This window comes from Chiloscyllium punctatum, chromosome 10 (assembly GCF_047496795.1).
Source record: "Chiloscyllium punctatum isolate Juve2018m chromosome 10, sChiPun1.3, whole genome shotgun sequence".
Taxonomy (NCBI): domain Eukaryota; kingdom Metazoa; phylum Chordata; class Chondrichthyes; order Orectolobiformes; family Hemiscylliidae; genus Chiloscyllium; species Chiloscyllium punctatum.
Window position 1 is genome coordinate 59488496 of NC_092748.1, and position 23139 is coordinate 59511634.

A 23139-nucleotide genomic window follows, 5' to 3' on the forward strand; every position below is an offset into this window, starting at 1 on the left:
ATGGGAAGAAGGCAGGAGAATGGGATGAAGAAATATATCAGTCTTGACTGAATTATGGAGCAGCGCTGAAAATGTGTTGCTGGAAAAGCGCAGCAGGTCAGGCAGCATCCAAGGAGCAGGAGAATCGACGTTTCGGGCATGAGCCCTTCTTCAGGAATTCCTGAAGAAGGGCTCATGCCCGAAACGTCGATTCTCCTGCTCCTTGGATGCTGCCTGACCTGCTGCGTTTTTTCAGCAACATATTTTCAGCTCTGATCTTCAGCATCTGCAGTCCTCACTTTCTCCCTGAATCGTGGAGCAGACTCAATCAGCGGAATATCCTGATTCTGCTCCTGTGTCTTATGATTTTATAGACCTCAACTGGTCACATTTTACATAAGCAATAGGTGAAAAGACAGAAGGAATGATTGCCAAATTTGTTGATGATGCAAAAATAGGTACAAAAGTAAGAAGTGATGAGAACTTAGTTATGAAAAGATAGAATTAGGATAAATGAGTGGGAAAGGTATGGAAAATGGAGTGTAATATGAGAAAACATGAAATTTTCCAGTTTAGCAGCAGGAAATATAAAAAAAGTTATTCAAATGGTGAGAATTTGCAGAAATTTGAGATGCAGGGGGATTTGGGTATCCTTATACATGAATCACAAAATGTTAGTCTTCAGGTACAGGGAATAATTAGGAAAACTAATAGAATGTTATCAGTCATTGCAAAGAGAATTGAATACAGAAGTATGTTAAAAGTATAAGAGGCAACTTGAATGAACCATACAAGATCCTGAGAGTGCTAAACTGAGTCGATATGACCAGCTAGATAGGATGCTTCCTCTTGTGTAAAAATCTAAAGCTAGAGGTTGGTTTAAAGGTAAGGGAACATCCATTTAATATAGAGATGAAGCAAAACAGTTTTCAGCATGTTTCTGAGCTTTTGAAACTCTCTTCCTGAAAAGACTGTGGAACATAAATCTCAGATGTATTCTACGGCAGAAGTGGATAGTTCCTCTGTAAGCAATATGTTAAAAGGATACCTGAAGAGTAGACTGGAATGCAGATTTTAGAGTACAATCAGATCAGTCATGATCTAATTAATTGGTAGAGTGTGCTCGATGGTTTATTCCAGCTCCTTGTTCAATTGTTCTCAAAAACAGGAGCAGGAACTCAATTGAATTGATGTTCTTAGATTTTTGAATTGAATTAAATAAACTTACAGGCAAATTAATTCCTGTTAAATTTATGGCAAAAGCATGAGCGCATTGCATGAGCACATCTTTGTCACATGGAAATTATCACAGGGGAAAATCTGAACATTTTCTGTTGCCTGCAAGTTGTCTGATTCTATGTTGGAAATCCTTGTTGAAGTTTTGCCCTCAGAATAATTGTGCCACAACTTTCCCAGAGCATTCAGCTTTGGTATTCTCCTTTTGAGTGCATATAGGTGATAATTATGATTAAGAACTTAAGCACATGAGAAATAGGAGTAGGTGTGGAGTATTTGACTCTTTGAGCCACTCTGTCTTTCAATGAGATGATGGCTGGTCTGATCATAACCTTAATTCTACTTTTCTGTCCCATAATAATCCTTAACATCTTTGCAGCTCTGATCAGTCTGGCCTTGAATATATCCAAAGACCAAGCCTCCACTGCTGTCTGGAGTGGAGCATTTATAAAGAATAGACCTTCAAAATAGATTTTTCTTCATCTCCTGATTAAATGGAACACCCCTTATTTTTAAAGCTGTGTCTTCTAGTTCTGGACTCGTACATAACAAAACATCATCCTTGCAACTACCCTGTTGAGCCTCTCCTTCGTCTTAGATATTTCAATAAGTTCTCCTTTTACGAATATAGGAGCTGAAGTAGACCATTCAGTTCGCTAAGTTTGCTTAGACATTCAATAGGTGGTCAGGTTATTTTGATCTGATGATGTCTAATGAGGCAGGGTTTAATAAATGATGACAACGTAAAAGATCCCCTAGGAAATTGTGATCATAACGTGGTAGAATTTAGCGTTTAGTTTTGAGAGAGAAGAACTTAGGTCAGAAACAACCGTACTCAGCTTAAATAAGAGTAATTACAAAGGAATGAGGGCAGAGCTGGCTGGATTCAACTGGGAAAGGACTTTAGCAGCCAGGACATTTAAGAAACAGTGTTAGACTTTTAAGAAAATAGTTTGTGGCTCCAAGCAAAAGAGTGAGGAAGAATAGTTCTCGGAAGGGTATAAACCATACACTGTTAACTAGGGAACTTAATGTTAGAACCAAATTGAAAGATTTGGGTGTCCTCATCCAAGTTCAGCAGGTAATAGGAAGGTAAATGGAATGTTACAAAATTAAAAATCACACACAACACCAGGTTATAGTCCAATAGGTTTATTTGGAAACACTAGCTTTCAGAGCACTGTACCTTCATCAGGTGTTTGCGGGTTGTGCAGAACACAAAATGGAATACAGTGAACAGTTTTGGAGCCATCATCTAAGGAAAGACATATTGTTATTGGAGGCAGTCCAGCGAAGATTCACCAGGTTCGGATCCTGAAATTAAAGAGATTTTCTTGTGAGGAGAGGTTGAGTAGGCTGGGCCTTTACTCATTGGAGTTTAGAAGAATAAGATTGCTAGGAGTCTTGACATGATAGATGTTTTCCCCTTTGTGGGAGAGTCTAGGACAGAGGGCATAATTTCAGAATAAGGGCTCTGCTATTTAAGGTGATGAGGAAATTCTTTACTGAAGAGGGCTGTAGATGTTGGGTCCATGTATGTCTTCAAAGCTGAGATAGAAAGATCAATAGAAAGAGAATCAAAAACTATGGGGAAAAGGGAGAAAAGTGGAGTTGAGGGTTATCAGATCAGCCATAATCTCATTGAGTTGCAGAGTAGACTCAATAGACTGATTGATCTACTTCTGCTCCTACATCTTTTCATCTTCTTTACTTTGGAATATATCCAGGGTTGCATTTAAATTCAAAAAGTGATCTTGTGCTTACAAAGATTGGAAACCACTGATTTAGATTGCCTGGCAGTCACCCATTCCCTTTGTATTTGTATGCTCCTAACTTGAAGTGTGACTACCTCCCTGAAGATGCTATCCATTTTAGTTCTCTGCTATGCAGATGCATGATAGTGGCTCCAGTCACTACTCACATTTCGAAACCCAGAGCTTAGCTTGTATGGTCTTCTTGCAGATGTGTTTTGTAGGACACTTGGTATATTTGTGACTTCCCATTACGTGGCTGACATGCCATACCATAACATAAAAATAAGTTTCCTTTATCATTCTGAAATAGTTTCTAAAACCTCTCCGCAATCCATTCACCCTCATACCTAACAAGTACAAGGGACTTATATATTTCACTAAGATTGCACTTTGCCATCCAAATGGATGTGTCTGCCAAAGCTCTGGCCTTCTATTCATCTTTATAGTTTTTCTTCAAGTCACAACTTGGTCTCTTTGAGTTCCTTTTGCCCACGAGACCCTTCTACAATTGCACTAGTCCTTTGTTCATTGAAGTGATGTATGATCTGACTTCCCTTCCTGCGCCCCCCGTTTGATTGATATTATAATGTATTGTAACCTCATCTCAGGTAATGTTCCTCCAGTTTTAAAGCAGTATCATCACACCCTTCCTCATCTGGCCCTTCCATATTTGCAAACCATCTCATTGCCAGACTTCCTTTCCCTTCCACATTGAAGATATAGTCACTTGTCATATCCGTGCAAAACTTTCCTGCAATTCTGTTTCAATCTGTTAAACAAATGTGCATGTCTGTCAAAACAGTGAAACAACCCTAACCAAAGTGAAAAATGATCTCTTATTCTGACCATGACATACTACTTTATTTGACCTCTCTGCAGTCTTTGATACAGTGAAATCTCAAAGGAAAAAAAAATCTTATAATGGCACAATTCGAGGTACAGTTTATGATTCCACTAAGCATAAGCATTCTGCATCCAAAGCAGCTCTGACTTTGTGTTCCTCTTCAAAAATTATGAAGAGAAATTCATTTTACTGCAAATTTTAATCTTCAAGATTTGTTCTATTTTTACTGTAAAAATAGGAGAAAATTAGTGGGGAAAATAAGGTTCAACAACCTGGGCAATTTCAGAGAAAATGAGAGATTGCGATGTATTATGTTCATGGAGGCCATTTTTATGGATTTCACAATTGGATTCTTAACCTCTCCATCACTATTAAACTAGAATTTAGACAATAGACAATAGGTACAGGAGTAGGCCATTCTGCCCTTTGAGCCAGCAGCACCATTCATTATGATCATGGCTGATCATCCTCAATCAGTATCCTGTTCCTGCCTTAACCCCATAACCCTTGATTCCACTATCCTTAAGAGCTCTATCCAACTCTTTCTTGAAAGTATCCAAAAACTTGGCCTCCACAGCCTTCTGGGGCAGAGCATTCCACACACCCACCACTCTCTGGGTGAAGAAGTTTCTCCTCAACTCTGTTCTAAATGGCCTCCCCCTTATTTTTAAACTGTGAATTTAAGCTGCATATGATGGTTTCAGCCACTTACATGCTTATGATGATGGGATAATAAAAATTACAATGCCAATTTTACACAGGAGAATAATTGTGATGTACATTTAGTGAACACTGCCCTTGCTGCATGACCTGAGTCCATCTTTGATGGATGACATCAGTCTTAGGTGGCCATTAATGGTAATTGTAGGTGCACTGCTGTCTTATCAACTGCAAATGTGAGTTTGATGCACCTTTATAGTCGTCACAGCGGTACCCTACAAGGAACAGATTATGTAACTATTGCTCTTTTTCTTAATTGAACCAAGGCTAGATATTTTAATATATTTAATCTCTGACAGCAGTACGGTAGAGCAAGCAACTTGCATTTTTTTGCGTCAGGATAAAAAAATCTTCTGTCATGATTGTTAAATGAACAATGGAGATTTTTCATAAATTCAGGAGTTTCTGTTGCAAACTCTCCATTTGAAATAGATCCATGGGTAAGTTTTTTTTTCATGATGTTTAAAAATCATAGATGCCATTTGGCCTATCGAGTCTGCACCGACCCTCCGAAGAGCACCCATTCAGACCCACCATCCCTACAACTCTGTATTTGCCATGGCCAATCCGCCAACCTATACATCTTGGACTGTTGCAGGAAAAACATACACATTTCACAAAGTCACCCTCGCCTAGAATCGAACCCGAATCGCTAGTTGTCGCCTACTGTGCCAACCCGTAAGAAAGGCTGTGATGCTCTTTTAAAAATAAACATATCTACTTTCTTTGGACTGTTCCACTACTACCTTTCTGATCAAAGCTGGGTTCAGCTATTCATTGAATTTTAATTATCAACCAACCTTGAACTCTGACCAAGGTGTGCATTTTAAAAACGTTCCACCCAGTGTTCAGGGCTGATAATTTTTTCAAAAGCTTGCAAAAATCATATAAAAGACGCCGTGGTGGGAAGGAAATTGGTCACGTAACACTCAATTTATTTTGTGCGAAACATTAGCCCAAAGTGCGTGTGGATCAGGATTATTCTTTGCACCGAGTCTATGTCGGAAGTGAGCGAGTTCCAGTTAACAATTTCGAAGTGTTCAGTGTACCAACCTAAAATCGGCATTACGCCGTCGACTATTCTAATCGGGACACTAAATCAGTTTGAGCATTACACTATCAAATCGAACGTAAATTGGATCTTGGGATTTTTTTCGGGTCTGTGTCACACTCGTTATCCTCTTCAAAAGAGGGCTGGAAGTTGTCTGTTAAAAGGTAAGTGACATTTGTTTTTAAACTTGCGTTGGGTGAAGTAAGATGTGTAGCACCCGGCTGCAGAACAAAACTGCAAGTTGTTATCGGGCATGGCTCACATTTCTTACATACTGTCTGCCCTCCGATCTTGTGAGTCTTTCTGTGTCTCTGAATGGAGAGTACCATCAGGAAGCGCAAAAGGAATCCGCAACTCGCCTGTTTCAGACCTTGGGCATCAGGGTCAGCAAACCTCACACGGATGGATTCAGCACGTGTTCTGGACGTTGTTGTAGTTGTCACTTCTTTTCTATTAGTTAAGGGAATTAATTTCTTCACCACTGTTTTTGTTTTGCTTCTCTAACTCATCTCAAAAGTTGTCCGTATGTCTGTAATTTGTTTAATGGATAATAACGATAGAGCAGGGGAGTCATATGTGGAGTATTAAATATGTTTTTGTGTTATGTTCACACTATCTCCATCAGATACTGATTGCCCAAATTTGGAGTCTCATCATATTAGAGTAATGGAAACGGTTCAGAGATGGCTCACTCGGTTGAGATTTGGGATGAAGGAGATAACTCAAGAAGTAAAGTTGATCAAGTTTCTGCACTTATTGGAGGTCAGCAGAATGAGTGGGTGGCGATCTTATTGAAATACATAACATTCTGAGGGGGTTTAACAAGACAGATGCTGAAAGGATGTTTCTGCTCATGAGGAAATCTAGAACTAGACAGCATAGTTGCAGAATAATGGATTTACTACTTTAAAACAAATGAGGAAGAATTTCTTGATGCTCATTAATGTTTAGATACTTTTATTTTTGAAGGATGGGTCATTAGAATTACTCAGCAGAGGTAGATATTTTTTGATTGGCAAGGGATTCAAGGTTTATATGGAACAATTCTTAGGAATAGTCCTTAAGTATGGAATGTAAATGGTGCCTTGGAAATACAAGTTTATTTCTTTGTAGTAGCCATTTCAAATTTAGTAGCAGAACTAATCAAATGTAACCTTTTAGTGGAGGAGAGAAAATTGGGGCATGCTTAAGATATTTAAAGTTCTATTTAAAGACCTTAAGTAGAGTATAGGTCACAATCTGATCTGATTGAATGGCAAAACAGAATCTAATTGGGGCATAGGCCAACTCCTGCTCCTGATCTTTAGGTGCAGTACTGGGTACAGATTTTCTGAATTCTGCACTGATTTATTTACAAGATTATTTGGTACTAACCTATTTTTTGCTGTTAAGTATGATAAAACAAATATGTGTTTGTACAATTATTCTGCAGAAGGTGAGAGTATCTTGACCAACATTAATCTCTCAGCCGATATCTGAAAAACAGACCAACTGGTTAAGTATTTTATTGCTGATTGAAGTACTTTTGCTCTGTGCAATAACTGCCCTGTTTTCCAGGATTATAATGGTGACTAATACAAATACAGTGAAGTACTTTGACATGTCCTGTGAATGTAAATGGTGCTATGGAAATATCAGTTTATTTTCTATAGTAGCCATCTCGAATTTAGTAGTAAGACTAAGGAAATGTAACCTTTTTAGTGGAAGAGAAAAAATTGAATGGGTCATGCTTAAGATATTTAAAATTCTTTGAGGGGGGAGGGGTGATAGGTCTTGAAAAATGAAAGTGAAAATTGATTTATTTATGACAAGATTAGAGAACATTAATTTGCCCATTTAGTGCTATGGGGGTGACTAGTGGCTCACCTCCTGATTCCCTTAAGCATCTCCATCATTTTCAAGGCAGAAAGGAGGAGTGTGATGGAACAGCACTCAAGAAATTTGGTCCTATATAAAGCTGTCTGTCTATTTACCTACTATGTTCCCTGTGTCTATCTATAGGATGCATTGAATTCACTGAGCCAGACGTCTTGGTAACATCCAATCTGTGATTTTGGCCTCCTACAAAGGCGGCAGATGATAGCAGCAGTATCATTTTGAAGACACCAAATGAGCTTAAAAAGTGTGTATTTTTTCCTTCATCCTTAAAACTTAGTTTCAAGTTCACTGATTAAAATCCTGGGATCTGCTGCCCTGGGCATAAGGTTGGATTAGAAAGGGCACACCCAGTGCATTGACTACAGTGAATTGCAATGAAAACTTACTATCACTTACTCAGGACAAATAGGGAGGATAATAACAAATAGTGTGGCTGCATTGTTTTCTCCATTCTGAAAATGATCAGCCAGAAATGGAGATTTCTCCATTGACGTTCTCTCTCTGTTACAATAGAGAATACAAAAAGATACCAATCTTGAAGAAGATGCTATCAGCAACAGCAATCTTGAATCTAGGCTGGATTGCAATGGTTTAACATTGAGTATTAGTGTGTTGTCTTCCTAATCTATGGATCAGTGCTGATTGGGTTTTGAGTTCCGACCTTGCCACTGTGATTGTGAAGAATGCAATACTTTGTCCAAAGCATGAGAATTGACACACTTTAGAACATAGTGCAACAGGTTTATTTCATCAGGTACCTGATGAAGGAGCAGTCCTCAGAAAGCTTGTACTTCAAGATAAACCTGTAGGACTATAACCTGGTGTCATGTGATTTTTAACTTTGTCCACCCCAGTCCAATACTTTAGAAGAGGCTTTCTTTTTATGTTGTTTAGAAATGCTAAAACAAGTTAATCTTTTCTCCAGTTACTTGTGGACTGCTTGTTAAATTTTATTCTTAACATCTATTTGAGATATATTAGCTCTCCACTTAATTATGAGCATGTTTCATCAAAATGATCTAATCTGTTATTATGACTTTGTGCTGATCCAATTGCAGTCGTCAGTATAGAAAAGGTATAGATGTTATATGGTCTTGGTGTTATATGGTTTTCCAGTTCCAGAATCTTTTCCTCTTGTTCAACTTGACAGATATGCAATTACTTTTATTCTTCCACATTTCTTTCCAATGTATCTTTTTCAATCCTGTTTGTCTTCTTTGAATACAATTCTTTCCCTATATTCAAGCTTCTCCCAACTCTTCAACAACCATGCTTACCATGATATTTCTTCTTGTAGTGTAGATCAGTTCTACAGTTTAGTGATGATTTCCTACTATTGCTGATCCCGCTGTAGGATCAAAACAGTTTTTTGAAGACTGGTTTTTGGCTTTCAGATGATCCTTGGAAGTAGAGCAGATCTAAAGATTGTTTGAAACCAAACTGTTCTCTAAGCAGGAGTTTGCAAACTTTCTTTTATGCCCATTAAAGAAATAAAAGATTAGGTGCTGGGCGGATGGCCAGGAACACAATTAAACAGTTTACCTTTATTCATGCCACTCCTACTCAAACCCACTGTACTCTTCCAGTGGCTGACATTACAGTAAACTCTAGGCCTGGAACAACTGGCTCTTCTGGGTTAACAACTCTCAACTTTTTCTACAGCTGAAAATGAAGAGAAAATAAATTACGTAAGTAACAACCTAAAATGCATGCATACGGGAGAGACAGTCCACAGAAAACTTTTCTCTATCTACAACAGAGTTCCCAATTTCAAACTGCAATCATTTATTGGATGAATACAAAAGAGAATTTAATTTAGTTTAGACATTGTTGTCCCAGCAGTCCCAGTATTTGTGGACTTGAAAACCAGGCCCAGAAAGTGGACATGTTGTGGGTAAATCACCACAAGTTACCTTTAATTTGGTGACATATTAAGAAGTCTCACAGACAATCAAACACTGAAACAATGATTTATTCTTAATTGCAAGTAGCAACCAAAATAAGACCCCTCGAGTAAGCAAGTTAAGCCTCACAACTCAACTTGACTATTACCTGATTAATGGTGGAATTTAGTTACCATTTCAACCAACAGTGTCTGTCTCTGGAAGTGTCTAGGGTTCGATCCTTGTGCAGTGTTCTTTGAAGTTCTGCTGCTGCATTGTGCTGCTGTTGGATTCTTACACAGATTTTTGACCTTCAGGTCTATGGTTTTACAGTATTAATGATTTTTTTGATTCTTTCATCCAAATTGTTGGCCATTTTTCTGAAACCATCAAGTTTACCTTCTTATCAGAAAGTAATTTCTTGTTACATTTAGCACTGACTGTGTGCTTGAATTCATGGCTTTCTTGCAGTTATTTCCTTAAATTCTTCTGCAGGCAATCAGTTGTCCTTGTGGCACGAAGCAGTCAATTATCAAGCAGTTGTCAAAACAGTCTTGTTCATGTAGCTTTGACTCCTCCTTATCCCAGGTATGGCTAATTGCTTTCAATTCCTGTATAAGTCCGTTCTCTACCCCTAATATTTTATTCCAGTGTTATTGCTGCTTTCACTCTATGAAGAGTTATGAAAGTTCTGAAGTTTATAATATCTCAGGTTTTAGAAGGAAAATTAAGAATCTACAAATGAGCACAAGAAATCATATACACAAATAAATAAGCTCTAATTGTGAAAGTGAGCAACATTGCTTACTTCACTCACCATCCTTCCAGTATGTGGCTCGCATTTGCATGTGCACTGTCTTCCTTTATTCACAGATTGAATTTCCGGTGTCCAACATAAAGTAATAGCACAAGATATCATCAGGTATTATGACTTTTACTGTAACAAACAAACTACAAAGAACACTGATTAAACATTAACTGTTAGGAGCTAATACTCTAAAATACAGAAAAAAAATCATTAATGTCTTAATGCATCTTATATATGCACATCGCATAAATGTACACGATTTACAGCATAGTCTCCAGAGGATTAGACTTTACTGGAAAATAAAGTGCTGGAGGAACTCTGCAGGTCTGACAACATTCGTGGAGAGATAAACAAAGTTAACATTTTGAGCCCAATATGATACAGCTTCAAACCCAGACTTATCTGTACGAGCAAATTATGTTTTCCCTTTTTAGACAGATTCTGTAGACTTTAGCATACTCCTCTGCTTGTATAAATACAAAAGCTCCAAGTGAACAGAATATACATTGCACTTTTCAAAATACTTCCACATGTATTTTGTTTACTGTGTGGAACATTCTTCATTGATTATATTTCATGAACTCCCAATTTTTGCTCTTTGTATGCATATACTTCACAACAGATCTTGGAGAAGGGAGGTGGCAGAATTTTCCCACAACAAAACCAATTAAGGTTTAACTCTTTTAAAGATTTGAATTAAATTAGTTTGATCTGAGATATATGTGCATCTGTTTGCAGAAAGATAAAGTATTTTAAAGTACACATTTCATATTGCTAAATCATTCTGTATCAGGAAATAATTCCTAGAAGTAACTTGATACCCTTTCAGCCAGATAATGAAGTACAGTAAAAGCCAATATTTAGTTTGATAATATAATACTTGTGCAGGTTATTAATGAGTTTGGTTGCCAAATCAATCAGAAAATCACCTTTAATAAGACTTGCTAATGTTCAAAGTATAGAATTAAATGGTTCACATCTATCCTAAACTAAACTAGAACTCATGTCTTGCCTTGTTTCAACTCAAAATTGGGTTTTACATTAGGAGTTGTAGATTGTGCAATAATTGAAAGGAGACAGCGCTGGACTGAAAGATTGATGCCTTTTTATTGTAATTTTTCATTGTACTTTTAATGTTTGTATGCAAACTTGAAAATAACAATGCAGATGTAAACCAAAATATTTTGTGGTTGTAGAAATATGTATGTTCTTTAAAAATATCCTGAAGTACTTCGTTATCATTGAGCAAATCCCAATATGTAGAAATGAAATTTGAGGCTATTGAATGTTAATTGCAGATAGCTAATTATTTTTATAATTTGATCTCATGTGCAAGTTGGCTGAACGATTACCATGGCAACTGAGATGCTCTGCATTGTATTTTATCCCTCATCAAAGTAACCTTCACTAAAAGCAATGCTTTATTGCAATGCATTATATTTTTAACAAAGCAACAAGAGGTATAACCATTTGTTCTCTATTCTAATCAGACATTAGGCCATGAAGTATAATTTTTATTTCACAAATGGAGAATACTTCGACTTAATATTATTGTTCTTGTTGAATGGTCTCTTTTACTTGTGAAATAAACATTTTTCTCTGGAATTTCCTGTTCTGTTACCAGCAGTGATATAATTATTCAGAGTGAAAGGACAGGCTTAGTAATGCTGCAATAAAAATCACAAATATTGGAAATACCCAGCAGGTTAACTTATCATGTGGGTGAACTGTCATCAAATTATTTCAAATTTTCAGTATCTCTATTATGAAATGCTTTTGTATTTGTGATTTTGCAACCTTTTCTCCCCATGATCTTATCAATAAATCAATCCATACTGAGTGAAATTTGTTTTAATAAAATGAGATACTACTTCTGATTCAGTAGCAGCACTATGTGTAATATTTAAAAGATGCACAGCAAAGATTCACCTTCCAAATCCCAATCACTACTGTCTAGAAGGAAAAGGGGAGCAAGTTCCCCACCAAGCGCTGCACCATTCTGACTTGAAAATATATTACTGTTCCTATAATGTTGCTGGGTCAAAATCCTGGAACGTCCTTTCCAGTAGCTTTATTGGTCTACCGACAGTAAATTGACTGCAGTAGTTCAAGAAGGTAGTTCACCACCACCTTTTCAAGGCACGTAAGGGTGGTCAATAAATACTGGCCTAACCAATGATGCCCACATACTAAGAATTTTTGTTTTAAAAGTTCAGTCACAGCCTGTGGGTGGTAGTGATGTAGGGACAGGAGTAAACCATCAGGTCATTGAGATCAAGACAGAACATCTATATCAGTCCCACTTTCCTGAATTATCTCCATTTCTCTTAGATTTCCGGATTCTGATCCCTCTGGGGTGGACCACTCTGAGCTTTTTGTAGTCATTCATATGTGTAGGTGTCATTGCTAGCAGCCTTTATTGTCCATCCCTAGTTGCCTTGGGAAGATGTTGTTGGAAATGTTGGACAATGGGAAGTAACGAGGAAGGCATCACTAGGACAGGAGGTAGAACAGAGTGAGGGAGAGTAGGAGGACACTGCATAGGGAGCCATATCTATTCTGGGTCTCCAGGAAATACTTCACTGATACTAACATTACTGAAAATCAGCATTTTGTTTGTTTCACCAAGGAAGCTGTCACTGATCTACATCACTTACTGCAGTCACAACTCAAGATTTATATTGAGGCATCAACAATACTGCCTGTATCTATTAAAGTTACAATGACTATTAACATAGAACATAGATCAGTACAGTGCAGAACAGGCCTTTTGGCCCTCGATGTTGCGCCGACCCGTGAACTATTCTCAGCTCCTCACCCTAAACTATCCCATCATCATCCATGTGCTCATCCAAGGATTGTTTAAACCTCCCGAATGTGGTTGAGTTAACTACATTGACAGGTAGGGCATTCCACACCCTTACCACTCTCTGCGTAAAGAACCTTCCTCTGACATCAGTCTTAAAACTATCACCCCTCAATTTGTAGTTATGCCCCCTCATACAAGCTGACGTCATTATCCTAGGAAAAAGACTTTCACTGTCTACCATATCTAATCCTCTGATCATCTTGTATGTCTCTATCAAATCCCCTCTTAGCCGCCTTCTTTGCAATGAGAACAGACCCAAGTGTCTCAGCCTTTCCTCATAAGACCTTCCCTCTAGACTAGGCAACATCCTCGTAAATCTCCTCTGCTCCTTTTCCAATGCTTCCACATCCTTCCTGAAATATGGCGACCAGAACTGTACACAATATTCCAAGTGTGGCCGCACTAGCGTTTTGTATAGTTGCAGCATAATATTGCGGCTCCAGAACTCAATCCTTCTACAAATGAAACCTAGCACACTGTGTGCCTTCTTAACAGCACTATCAACCTGGGTGGCAACTTTCAGGGATCTATGTACATGGACTCCAAGATCCCTCTGCATATCCACACCACCAAGAATCTTTCCATTGACCCAGTACTCTACCTTCCTGTTATTCTCCGAAAGTGCATTACCTCACATTTAGCTGCATTGAACTCCATTTGCCACCTCTCAGCCCAATCCTGCAATTTATCTAAGTCCCCCTGCAATCTGTAACATTCTTCCAAACTGTCCACTACTCTACCCACTTTAGTGTCATCTGCAAATTTACTAATCCATCCACCTATGCCTGCATCTAAGTCATTTATAAAAATGACAAACAGCACTGGCCCCAAAACAGATCCTTATGCCACACCACGAGTAACTGGACTCCAGGCTGAATATTTTCCATCAACCACCACTTGCTGTTTTATTTCAGAAAGCCAGTTTATAATCCAAACTGCTAAATTACCATCAATCCCATGCCTCTGAATTTTCTTCAACAGCCTACCATGTGGAACCTTATCAGAGGCTTTACTGAAGTCCATGAATACCACGTCAACTGCCCTACCTTCATCTACATTCTTGGTTACCCTCTCAAAAAATTCATTGAGGTTTGTGAGACACGACCTGCCCTTGATGAAACCACGTTGCCTGTCTGAAATCACATTATTGCTTGCTAAATGATTATTAATCTCATCTCTTATAATCTTTTCCAAAACTTTTCCCACAACAGAAGTAAGGCTCACTGGTCTATAATTACCTGGGTCATCTCTACTGCCCTTCTTGAACAAGGGAACAACATTTGCAATCCTCCAGTCCTCTGGTACTAAACTTGTAGACAATGATGACTCAAATATCAAAGCCAAAGGCTCTGCTATCTCCTCTCTAGCTTCCCTGAGAATCCTCGGATAGATCCCATCCGGCCCAGAGGACTTGTCTACCTTTCACTCCTTCTAGAATTGATAACACCTGTTCGTAACTAACCTCGATCCTTTCTAGTCTAATATCTCGTACCTCATTTTTCTCCTCTACAATATTCTCCTTTACCTGATGAAAAAACGATGATAAATATTTGTTTACCACCTCTCCGATCTCCACAGGGTCCACCTTCAACTTCCCACTTCTGTCTTTGACTGGCCCTATTCCTACCCTAATCATCCTCTTATTCCTATAGAAAGCTTTAGGGTTCTCCTTTATTCTATTTGCTAAAGACTGCTTGTGTCCTCTCTTTGCTCTTCTTAACTCTCTCTTTAAATCCTTCCTAGCTGATCTGTAACTCTCCATCACCTCATCAGAACCATTTTGCCTCCTCAATACATAAACCTCCTTCTTCTGCTTCACAAGAGATGCAATTTCTGTAGTACCTTACCTTATTACTTCCTCCCTGTCTGACAGGGACATACCTATCAAGGACACACAATATCTGTTCCTTAAACCAACTCCACATTTCCGTTGTCGACATCCCCTGCATTTTGCTACCCCGGTCTATGCATCCTAATTCTTGCCTAATCGCGTATTAATTGTCCTTGCCCCATCGGTAACTCTTGACCTGTGGCATGTACCTATCCCTTTCCATTGCTAAAGTAAACGTAACTGAATTATGGTCACTCTCTCCAAAGTGCTCACCTACAACTAAATCAAACACCTGGCCTGGTTCATTACTAAGCACCAGATCTAGTGTTGCCTCCCCTCTTGTCGGCCCTTTAACATTCTATGTCAGGAAACCTTCCTGTACACATTGGACAAAAACTGATCCATTTATAGCATTTCCAGTCAATGTTGGGGAAGTTAAAGTCCCCCATAATGACCACCTTGTTCTTTTCACTCCTGCCCAGAATAATTTTGCCAATCCTCTCTTCCACCTCCCTGGAACTCTGCAGAGGCCTATAAAAAACTCCAAGCAATGTGACCTCTCTTCTTCTGTTTCTAACCTCAGCCCACACTACCTCAGTAGACGAGTCCTCGTCAAAAGTTCTTTCAGCCACTGTTATTGTATCCTTGACTAACAAGGCAACTTCTCCCCCTCTTTTACTGCCTTGCCTGTTCTTAATGAAAGATTTATACCCTGGAAACTGCAACATCCATTCCTCACCCTGCTGTATCTATGTCACAGGAACTTCCAGCCAGCAGCAAGTAACATCAGTGATACATTGATATGTCATTGTACTGTGAACCGCGGTTATGAAGGTTCTGTATACCTCCTCTTTCTACCTCCTCTCTGGCAGAACAAAGTAAGTCGAGAGAATACATGGCTTCAGCTACATGTCAGATTATCCCAGATGGGTCAAGTACTATTAACTGCATACATGTTACTGTGTATATTCCCTATTACCAGCCTGACATTGTCTTCAATCATGAAAGCCCATGTCCTCAATGTACATTTTGTGCAATGGTTTGTGACAACATGATATTCTAGTAGGAGTCTTAACTCAATCATCAGTGCCAGTCCTCTGTGCCAAGCTTATTTTAACTAGGTAAGCAAATTCTCGGAAAGTTACTGGGCAGTAAGAGTTATCCTCTGTGAACATGGGTTATCAGTCCTTGCAGGAATTCAGACTTAGAGCTATGCCACTACCAGAGAATTGATTTTGCAATCGACATGCTCAACAAATGCTTCTGCTGTCTGGACTATTGTAGACGATCACAGCAGTCTGTTGTAGATTTCCCTTTTGTCTGTTGTTTTTCTACAGCTTTGCCATTATTAGCTACCAGCCTTAATGATTTTCACCTAGGAAGCAAATGGTGGATGAGAAGCAGCACTCTTAGCTGTTGGATACTAGCACATTAAGGACAGCTTTGCTGGCCTTAGTTGCACAAGCCCTAACCATCTCATAATCGTATGACTGTCTTTAGAAATATATCAAATGGCCAAGCTGGGTGACATTGAATTGCTCTGCCTGGAATGTCCAGCTGCAAATTGCAGCATCTTGTTCCAGACTCAAATTATTTGGGGTGGTTTGTGAGGAAAATAAAACCTGAGCATTGATAATCACAGATTTATTATGGACCAAAAGAAGGCCATTCAATTCACCATGTCCGCAGTGGTTGTATGAATGAGCAACATGAATTAGTGTCATTTTCCTTCCCTTTTTATCTAAACCTACATAACGTTTCCACTGAAATAATCATTTTGTGTCCTGTTGAAGGTCACAATTGAACCTGTCTTCATCACACTTCCAGACATGCGCTCCAGCTTCATACAACTTGCTGTGTGAGAAAGTTTCTTCTTTCATCATGATTACTACTGTTAGCATTACTTCTCGTGCCTGCATGGAAGCATACCAAAGAATTGGTCCCACCTTCAATCTCAAGAAGTCTCAAATCCTTTACCGACATGTCCCAGGACAAGGTTTGGTCCATCCCATCATTAAAATGATGGAGAAATTCTCCCAAATGTGAAAACCTTCCCTCCCTGAGAAACCCCACCTCTCATCAAAGGCTGATATTGATGCAAAGATTCAACATTGCATTCAATCTGTGAGCATCACCTTTGGATGTCAAAGGATGACAGTCTTTAGTGACATCTGTGCTGTTAACAAAATCCTTGTGCATAAGACAACCTTCCAATTCTTGAATATGGCTCTGAAACTTGGATTGCATATAAACACTACCACAAAACCGTCAAGGTATCATTAATTCTGTTTGAGTAGATTCTCCACAGCAGCTGGGAGGACAGGCATGCTAACATTAGCATCCTTGAAACAGCCAAAGTACCAGCATCAAACCCATGACCTTCTGAAACTAACTGTGGTGGGCTGACCACGTACTTATGATACCTGAGTTCAAACTCAAAAAGCAAATCGTCTTCACCCAGGTCAAATAAGACACTCGAATGAGACACAAACAAAGGAAATGTTCAAAGACTCCATGAAGGCTTCCTTCAAGAAATGTAACACCGATGTCTCCATGTGTTGATCCTCATTCAGAAGAAACTGACTTAGAGGAAGCTGCTGTATGAAGGGATGCAATTCTAGGGGAATGTCTGTCGGCAAATGGAAGTACAGAAAAGAAATCTGAAAGCAATGCTAGCGATCTCAAGGCCAAGGACCACTTTGACCTCTGGAAACACGTGCTGAGTGTCTGCTTGGAGATGTAGCTCTAGGATTGACATCATCAGTCATGCAAGGACTCACAGAGCCAATGACCAGTGCCATGGAATTTCCTACATGTACGATCGTACTCTACAGTGTGATGGCTGCTGCTACTTTTGCAAATCACTTTAAATCTGCACCCTCTCAAATAATTAAATTGTTATTTAAGTTATGTTCATTTTTTTTGTGTCATAAACTTCTGTTTTTAGTTGTTGAAATAAAATCTGCTGTCTTCGTCATTCCAGTGACAGACTGCCTTATTAAAATCAAAACTAAAATATTATCTGTCAGGCCAGATTTCAGTCTAGGATCTGAGTTGTTCGATAATATCAGCTGAGATCATAACATGCCAGTATTACCAGAATGTATCATTGCACAGTTCTCTGCATTTGTCACGTTTCTACCCATTTCACCAACTTGTCAATGTTCTTTTAGAAATTCCCCAGCGTCTTCCTCATAATTTACAATGCATCTGAGCTTTGCATATTCCACAGATCTGATTCATTAATACAAATAGGTGAAAGTAAAGACCCTAATACAGACCCTTAGGGAAATCCATCACAAACCTTCCTCCAGGCTGAAGAATATCCATTGGTAGTTACAATCAGTTCTGAAGAAGTCGCATCAGACTTGAACCGTTCAATTTCCATGACTGCTAAACCAGCTGAATTCTTCTTACACCTTTTGTTGTTATAATCATTATGATGTCCTGTCACTTGTCCAATTTTGGATACATGTTGTTAGTGCCTCTTTTATTCCATGAGCAGTAACTTTTATTGCAAATCTGATGTGTGGCTCTACATAGAACGCTGTTTGGAAAGCACATTATGTCAACATCATTAGTCTCATTAACCCTCTCTGTTAACTCTTTAACAAACTTCAGGTTAGTTACACTGGAACAAACACCAAAAATATCAGAGAAATTCAGCTGGTCTTGAAGCAGCTGAGGAGAGAGAAACTGAATTAATGGTTTGAGTCCAATCTGACGTCTAGAAAAAATATCCTCTGATGAGTCATATTGGACTGAACATTAATTCTTTATCATGAATGCTATCAGAGCTGTTGAGTTTCTCCAGCAACAAAAGCTGAAATTGCTGTAAAATCTTAGTAGGTCTGGCAGCATCTCTACATTCATAGAATCACTACGGTGTGGAAACAGTTCCTTTGGCCCAACAATGCTGCACCAACCCTCCGAAGAATAACCCACCCAGATGCACCCTCCCCCCCATATTTATCCCTGACTAATGCACTAACCTACACATCCCTGAATACTTTGGGCAATTTAGTATGGCCAATTCACCTAACCTGCACATCTTGGGATTGTGGGAGGAAACTGGAGTATCCGTAGGAAACCCATGCAGACATGGGAAGAATGTGCAGGCTGCACACAGACAGTTGCCCAAGGCTGGAATTGAACCCAGGTCCCTGGCACTGTGAGGCAGCAGCGCTCACCACTGAGCCACCATGCTGCCTGTGATTCTCTCCACCGCATCTATGGAGAGAAAGCAGAGGTAATGTTTTGGGTCCAGTTTTCTGAAGAACGGTCACAGTGTCCTTCTTCAGAACATTGGAACCAAAAGGTTAACTCTGCTTTCTCTCCAGAGATGCTGCCGAGTTTTTCCAGCAATTTTTTTGTTTTTGATTTACGGCAACCACAATTATTTGGTCACTTTTCGTTTACAGCTTCTCCAGCATTTTGGTTTCATCAGATTTCTAGCATCTAAATGGTGTGCAGTCATCAGTGAACATGCCCACTTCTGACCTTCCTGATGATGGGAAGGTAACTGAAGCAGCTGAAGATGGTTGGGCCATGGACCGAACCCTAAGGAAGCCCTATAGAATTGTGATGGAACTGAAGTGACTGACCTCCCACAACCACATCCATTTCCCTTTGTAAATGTTTGGACCAAGGCAGTAATGTGGTCAGGAGCTGAGTGGCCCTGGTAGAACTCAAACTGAATGCCAGTGAGCAGATTATTGCTAAGTAAGTGCTCCTTAATAGCATTGTTGAAGATACCTCGTCAATTTAAAATCATAAAGTCATACAACAGGGAGACAGACTCTTTGGTCCAATTAGTCTACGCTGACCATGTCTCCAAACTAAGCTAGTCCCACTTGCCTATGTTTGGTCCATATTCCTCCAAACCTTTCCTATTCATGTACTTATCCAAATATCTTTTAAATGTTATAACTGTACCTGCATCCACCACTACTTCTGGCATTTCATTCCACACATAAACCACTCTGTGTAAAAAAAGAAGTTACCTCTCGTGTCCTTTTTAAAACTTTCTCCTCTCACCTTAAAAATATGCCTCCTAGTTTTGAATCCTCCCCCTCCCCCACCCCCGGGCGAGAAGACCTTTGCTATTCACCTTATCTATGCCCCCTGTGATTTTATAAATCTCTATTAAGTTAACCCTCAACCTTCCACATACTCCAGTGAAAAATTTCCCAATCTAAGTAGCCTTTTTGTTATAACTCCAACCCTCCATTCCCAGCAACATCCTGGTAAATCTTTTCTTAACCCTCTCCAATTTAATAATATCCTACCTATAGTAGGGTGACCAGGACTGCACACATTACTCCAGAAGAGGCCTCACCAAGATCCTGTACAGCCTCAACATGATGTCCCAAGTCCTACATTCAAAGGTCTGAGCAATGAAGGCAAGAATGCTAATCCTCTTTTGAACAAACCTATCTACCTTTGACTCAAAATTCAAAGAACTATATACCTGAACCCTGAGGTATTTCTATTCGACAACAGTGCTTAGGCTGATAGCATTAATTGTATAAGTCCTGCTCTTGTATGTGTTACTAAAATGCAATACCTCGCTCTTATCCAAATTAAACTCCATCTGCTACGCTTCAGTCCAGTGATCTAATTGATCAACATCTCTTTGTAATTTTAGACAACCTTCTTCACTGTCCACTATATCACCAATTTTGATGTAATCTGAAAACTTAATAACCGTGCCTCCTATATTCTCATCCAAATCATTTATCAAAATGACAAACAAAAGTAGACCCAATACCGATCTGATGATTGAGAGTAGACTGGGCAATTGTCAAGTTGGATTAGTCCTGCTTTTTGTGTACAAGACATACCCAAGTAATTTTCCACTTTATTGGGTAGATGCCAGTGTTGTAGCCATACTGAAACAGCTTTGTAAGGGGTGCAGCAAGTTCTGGAGCACAAGTTTCAGTACTATTGTCAAAATGTTGTCAGGGTTCATAGGCTTTGCAACATTCAGTGTTTTTTGCCATTTCTTGATATCACATGGAATGAACTAAATTGGCTGAAGACTGACATCTAAGCTGCTTGGGTCCTCTGATGGAAGCTCATTTAGCACCACTGGCTGAAGATCGTTGCAAATTCTTTGGCGTTTTGTGCTGACATACTTGGCTATGTCATTATTTGAGGATGAGGATATTTGTGGATCTTCCTCCTCCAACGAGTTATTTCATTGACAGTTTACATCTGTCTGGTTGTGGAATTGCTTAGCTTTGTCTCGCAGTTACACTATTTGGTGCAAATGTAGCCCTGTTGTGTAGCTTCACCAGATTGAAACCTCATTTTCAGGTGTGTCTGGCACCATGTTTGTCTCGTTCTCCTGCACTCACCTTTGAACCAGTGTTGATTCTCTGGCTTGATGGCATTGGTAAGGTGAGGGAATATGCTGGGCCATGAGATTTTGGATTGTGTTGGAGTATGTTTGGTTGCTACTAATGGCCTAAAGGCCTCATGAATGCACAGTCTTGAGATAGATTAGATTACTTACAGTGTGGAAACAGGCCCTTCAGCCCAACAAATCCACACTGACCCTCCGAAGAACAACCCACCCAAACCCCTTCCCCTCCGTTTACTCTTTCACCTAACACTATGGGCAATTTAGCATGGCCAATTCACCTAACCTGCACATTTTTGGATTGTGGGAGGAAACTGGAGCACCCAGAGAAAACCCACGCAGACACCGGGAGAATGTGCAAACTCCACACAGACAGTTGCCTGAGGCGGGAATTGAACCTGGGTCTGTGGCACTGTGAGGCAGCAGTGCTAACCACTATGCCGCCCATTGTGCCACCGTGCCTCCCATACTAGACGCTAGATTTGTTCAAAATCTATTCCATTTTAGCACTGTGACATCCCACATGACACAATGGAAGGGATTCTCCAAGTGAAGATAGAATGTGGTCGCCGCAGAACTGTAGTCTGTCTTAGTAACATTCACCATTATTGTCATGGATTGATAAGAATGAGGATGAATGTGTTTCTTTCTTATTGTTGGTTCAGACCCTATCCAGTTCGGTCAATATTGGTGCTGCCAAGCCAGTCTTGGTGGTGGATGTTGAAGTACCCCCACCCAGAGTACATTGGAGCATTGAATCATGAACCAAGAAGGGTAGTGGGTGTGTGAGGTGGGGGGTGTGGGTGTGGTGCAGTGGGTTGGGGTTGGTTTAAGTGGTAATCAGCTGGAGGTTTCCTTGCCTGGGTGTGAACTGATGACATGAGATTTCTTGGAATCTGGAGTCAATGTTGAGAATCCGTAAAGCTGCTCCTTCCAACTGTATACCACTATGCCACCACCTCTGCTGGGTCTGTCCTGCTATGGGACAGGACATAATGAATGGTGGTGATTCTATGTGTAGGATATGGTTCTGTAAGTATGATTGTCAAACTGTTGCTTAACAATTCTGTGAGACAGCTCTCCCAGTTTTGGAACTATCCTCCAGATGTTTCTAAGGAGGATTTTGCAGAATCGACCGGGTTGTGTTTGCTGTTGTTGTTTCTGGTGTTTTAGTCTATGCCAGTTTATGCACCCAGTTTCATTCCTTTTACTTCTTAGGTTGCTACACTGCTTCAGAGGGCAGTTGAGTCAACCAGTTTTGATGCCCCTTCCTTTAAAGGGCATTAGTGAACCAAATAGGTTTTTCCAACAATCAATTCATAGTCATCATTAGATTTTAGTCCCGATTTTTATTGAATATTTACTTTTATTCCACCATCTCCCATGGTGGAATTTGAACTCACGTTCCCAGAACATTACCTGGATTACTAGTTCAGGGAGAGTACCTCGAGGTCTTTGCCTCTCTCAGGATTAAAAGGGGTTTCCACCAGTAATTACAGACTCCCACACTGAATACCTAATCTTAAAAGTGGAAAATCAATGAACTGTAGCATATATTAAAAATTATATGTCGTTACACCTTGGTGTACAGGTTAACATATGAAATTCTTTAGTGTGCCTTCATTACAAATTAAGAGTAAAGCAAGGTAGCAATTATTTAGCATTTAGTCATAAATCAGACCAGGACTGCAAATTCTTTTGTTAAGACATTGCTGGCGCATACTCCTTTTAATCCTGAAGCAGGTCTGCCACCTCCAAAAAGACCCCACCACCAGGGATATATTTCCCTCTCCACCCCTTTCCGCCTTCCGCAAAGACCGTTCTCTCTGTGACTACCTGGTCAGGTCCACACCCCCCTACAACCCACCCTCCCTTCCTGGCACCTTCCCCTGCCACCGCAGGAACTGCAAAACCTGCGCCCA

The 23139-nt window shown here is 39.7% G+C and overlaps 1 protein-coding gene across 9 annotated transcripts in view; it reads left to right on the forward strand.

Moving 5' to 3' along the window:
* Positions 1 to 23139, forward strand: part of myo3b (myosin IIIB) — a 586128-nt gene that overhangs the window by 13796 nt on the left and 549193 nt on the right. The window contains exon 1 of one of the 9 annotated variants that reach the window (XM_072579294.1): positions 5472 to 5748. The exons of the other annotated variants lie outside the window; for them this stretch is intronic. The gene's annotated coding sequence lies outside the window, so the exon portion shown is untranslated. Of the gene's footprint in view, positions 1 to 5471; positions 5749 to 23139 lie in introns of those variants that run through there. 9 annotated transcript variants of the gene reach the window in all.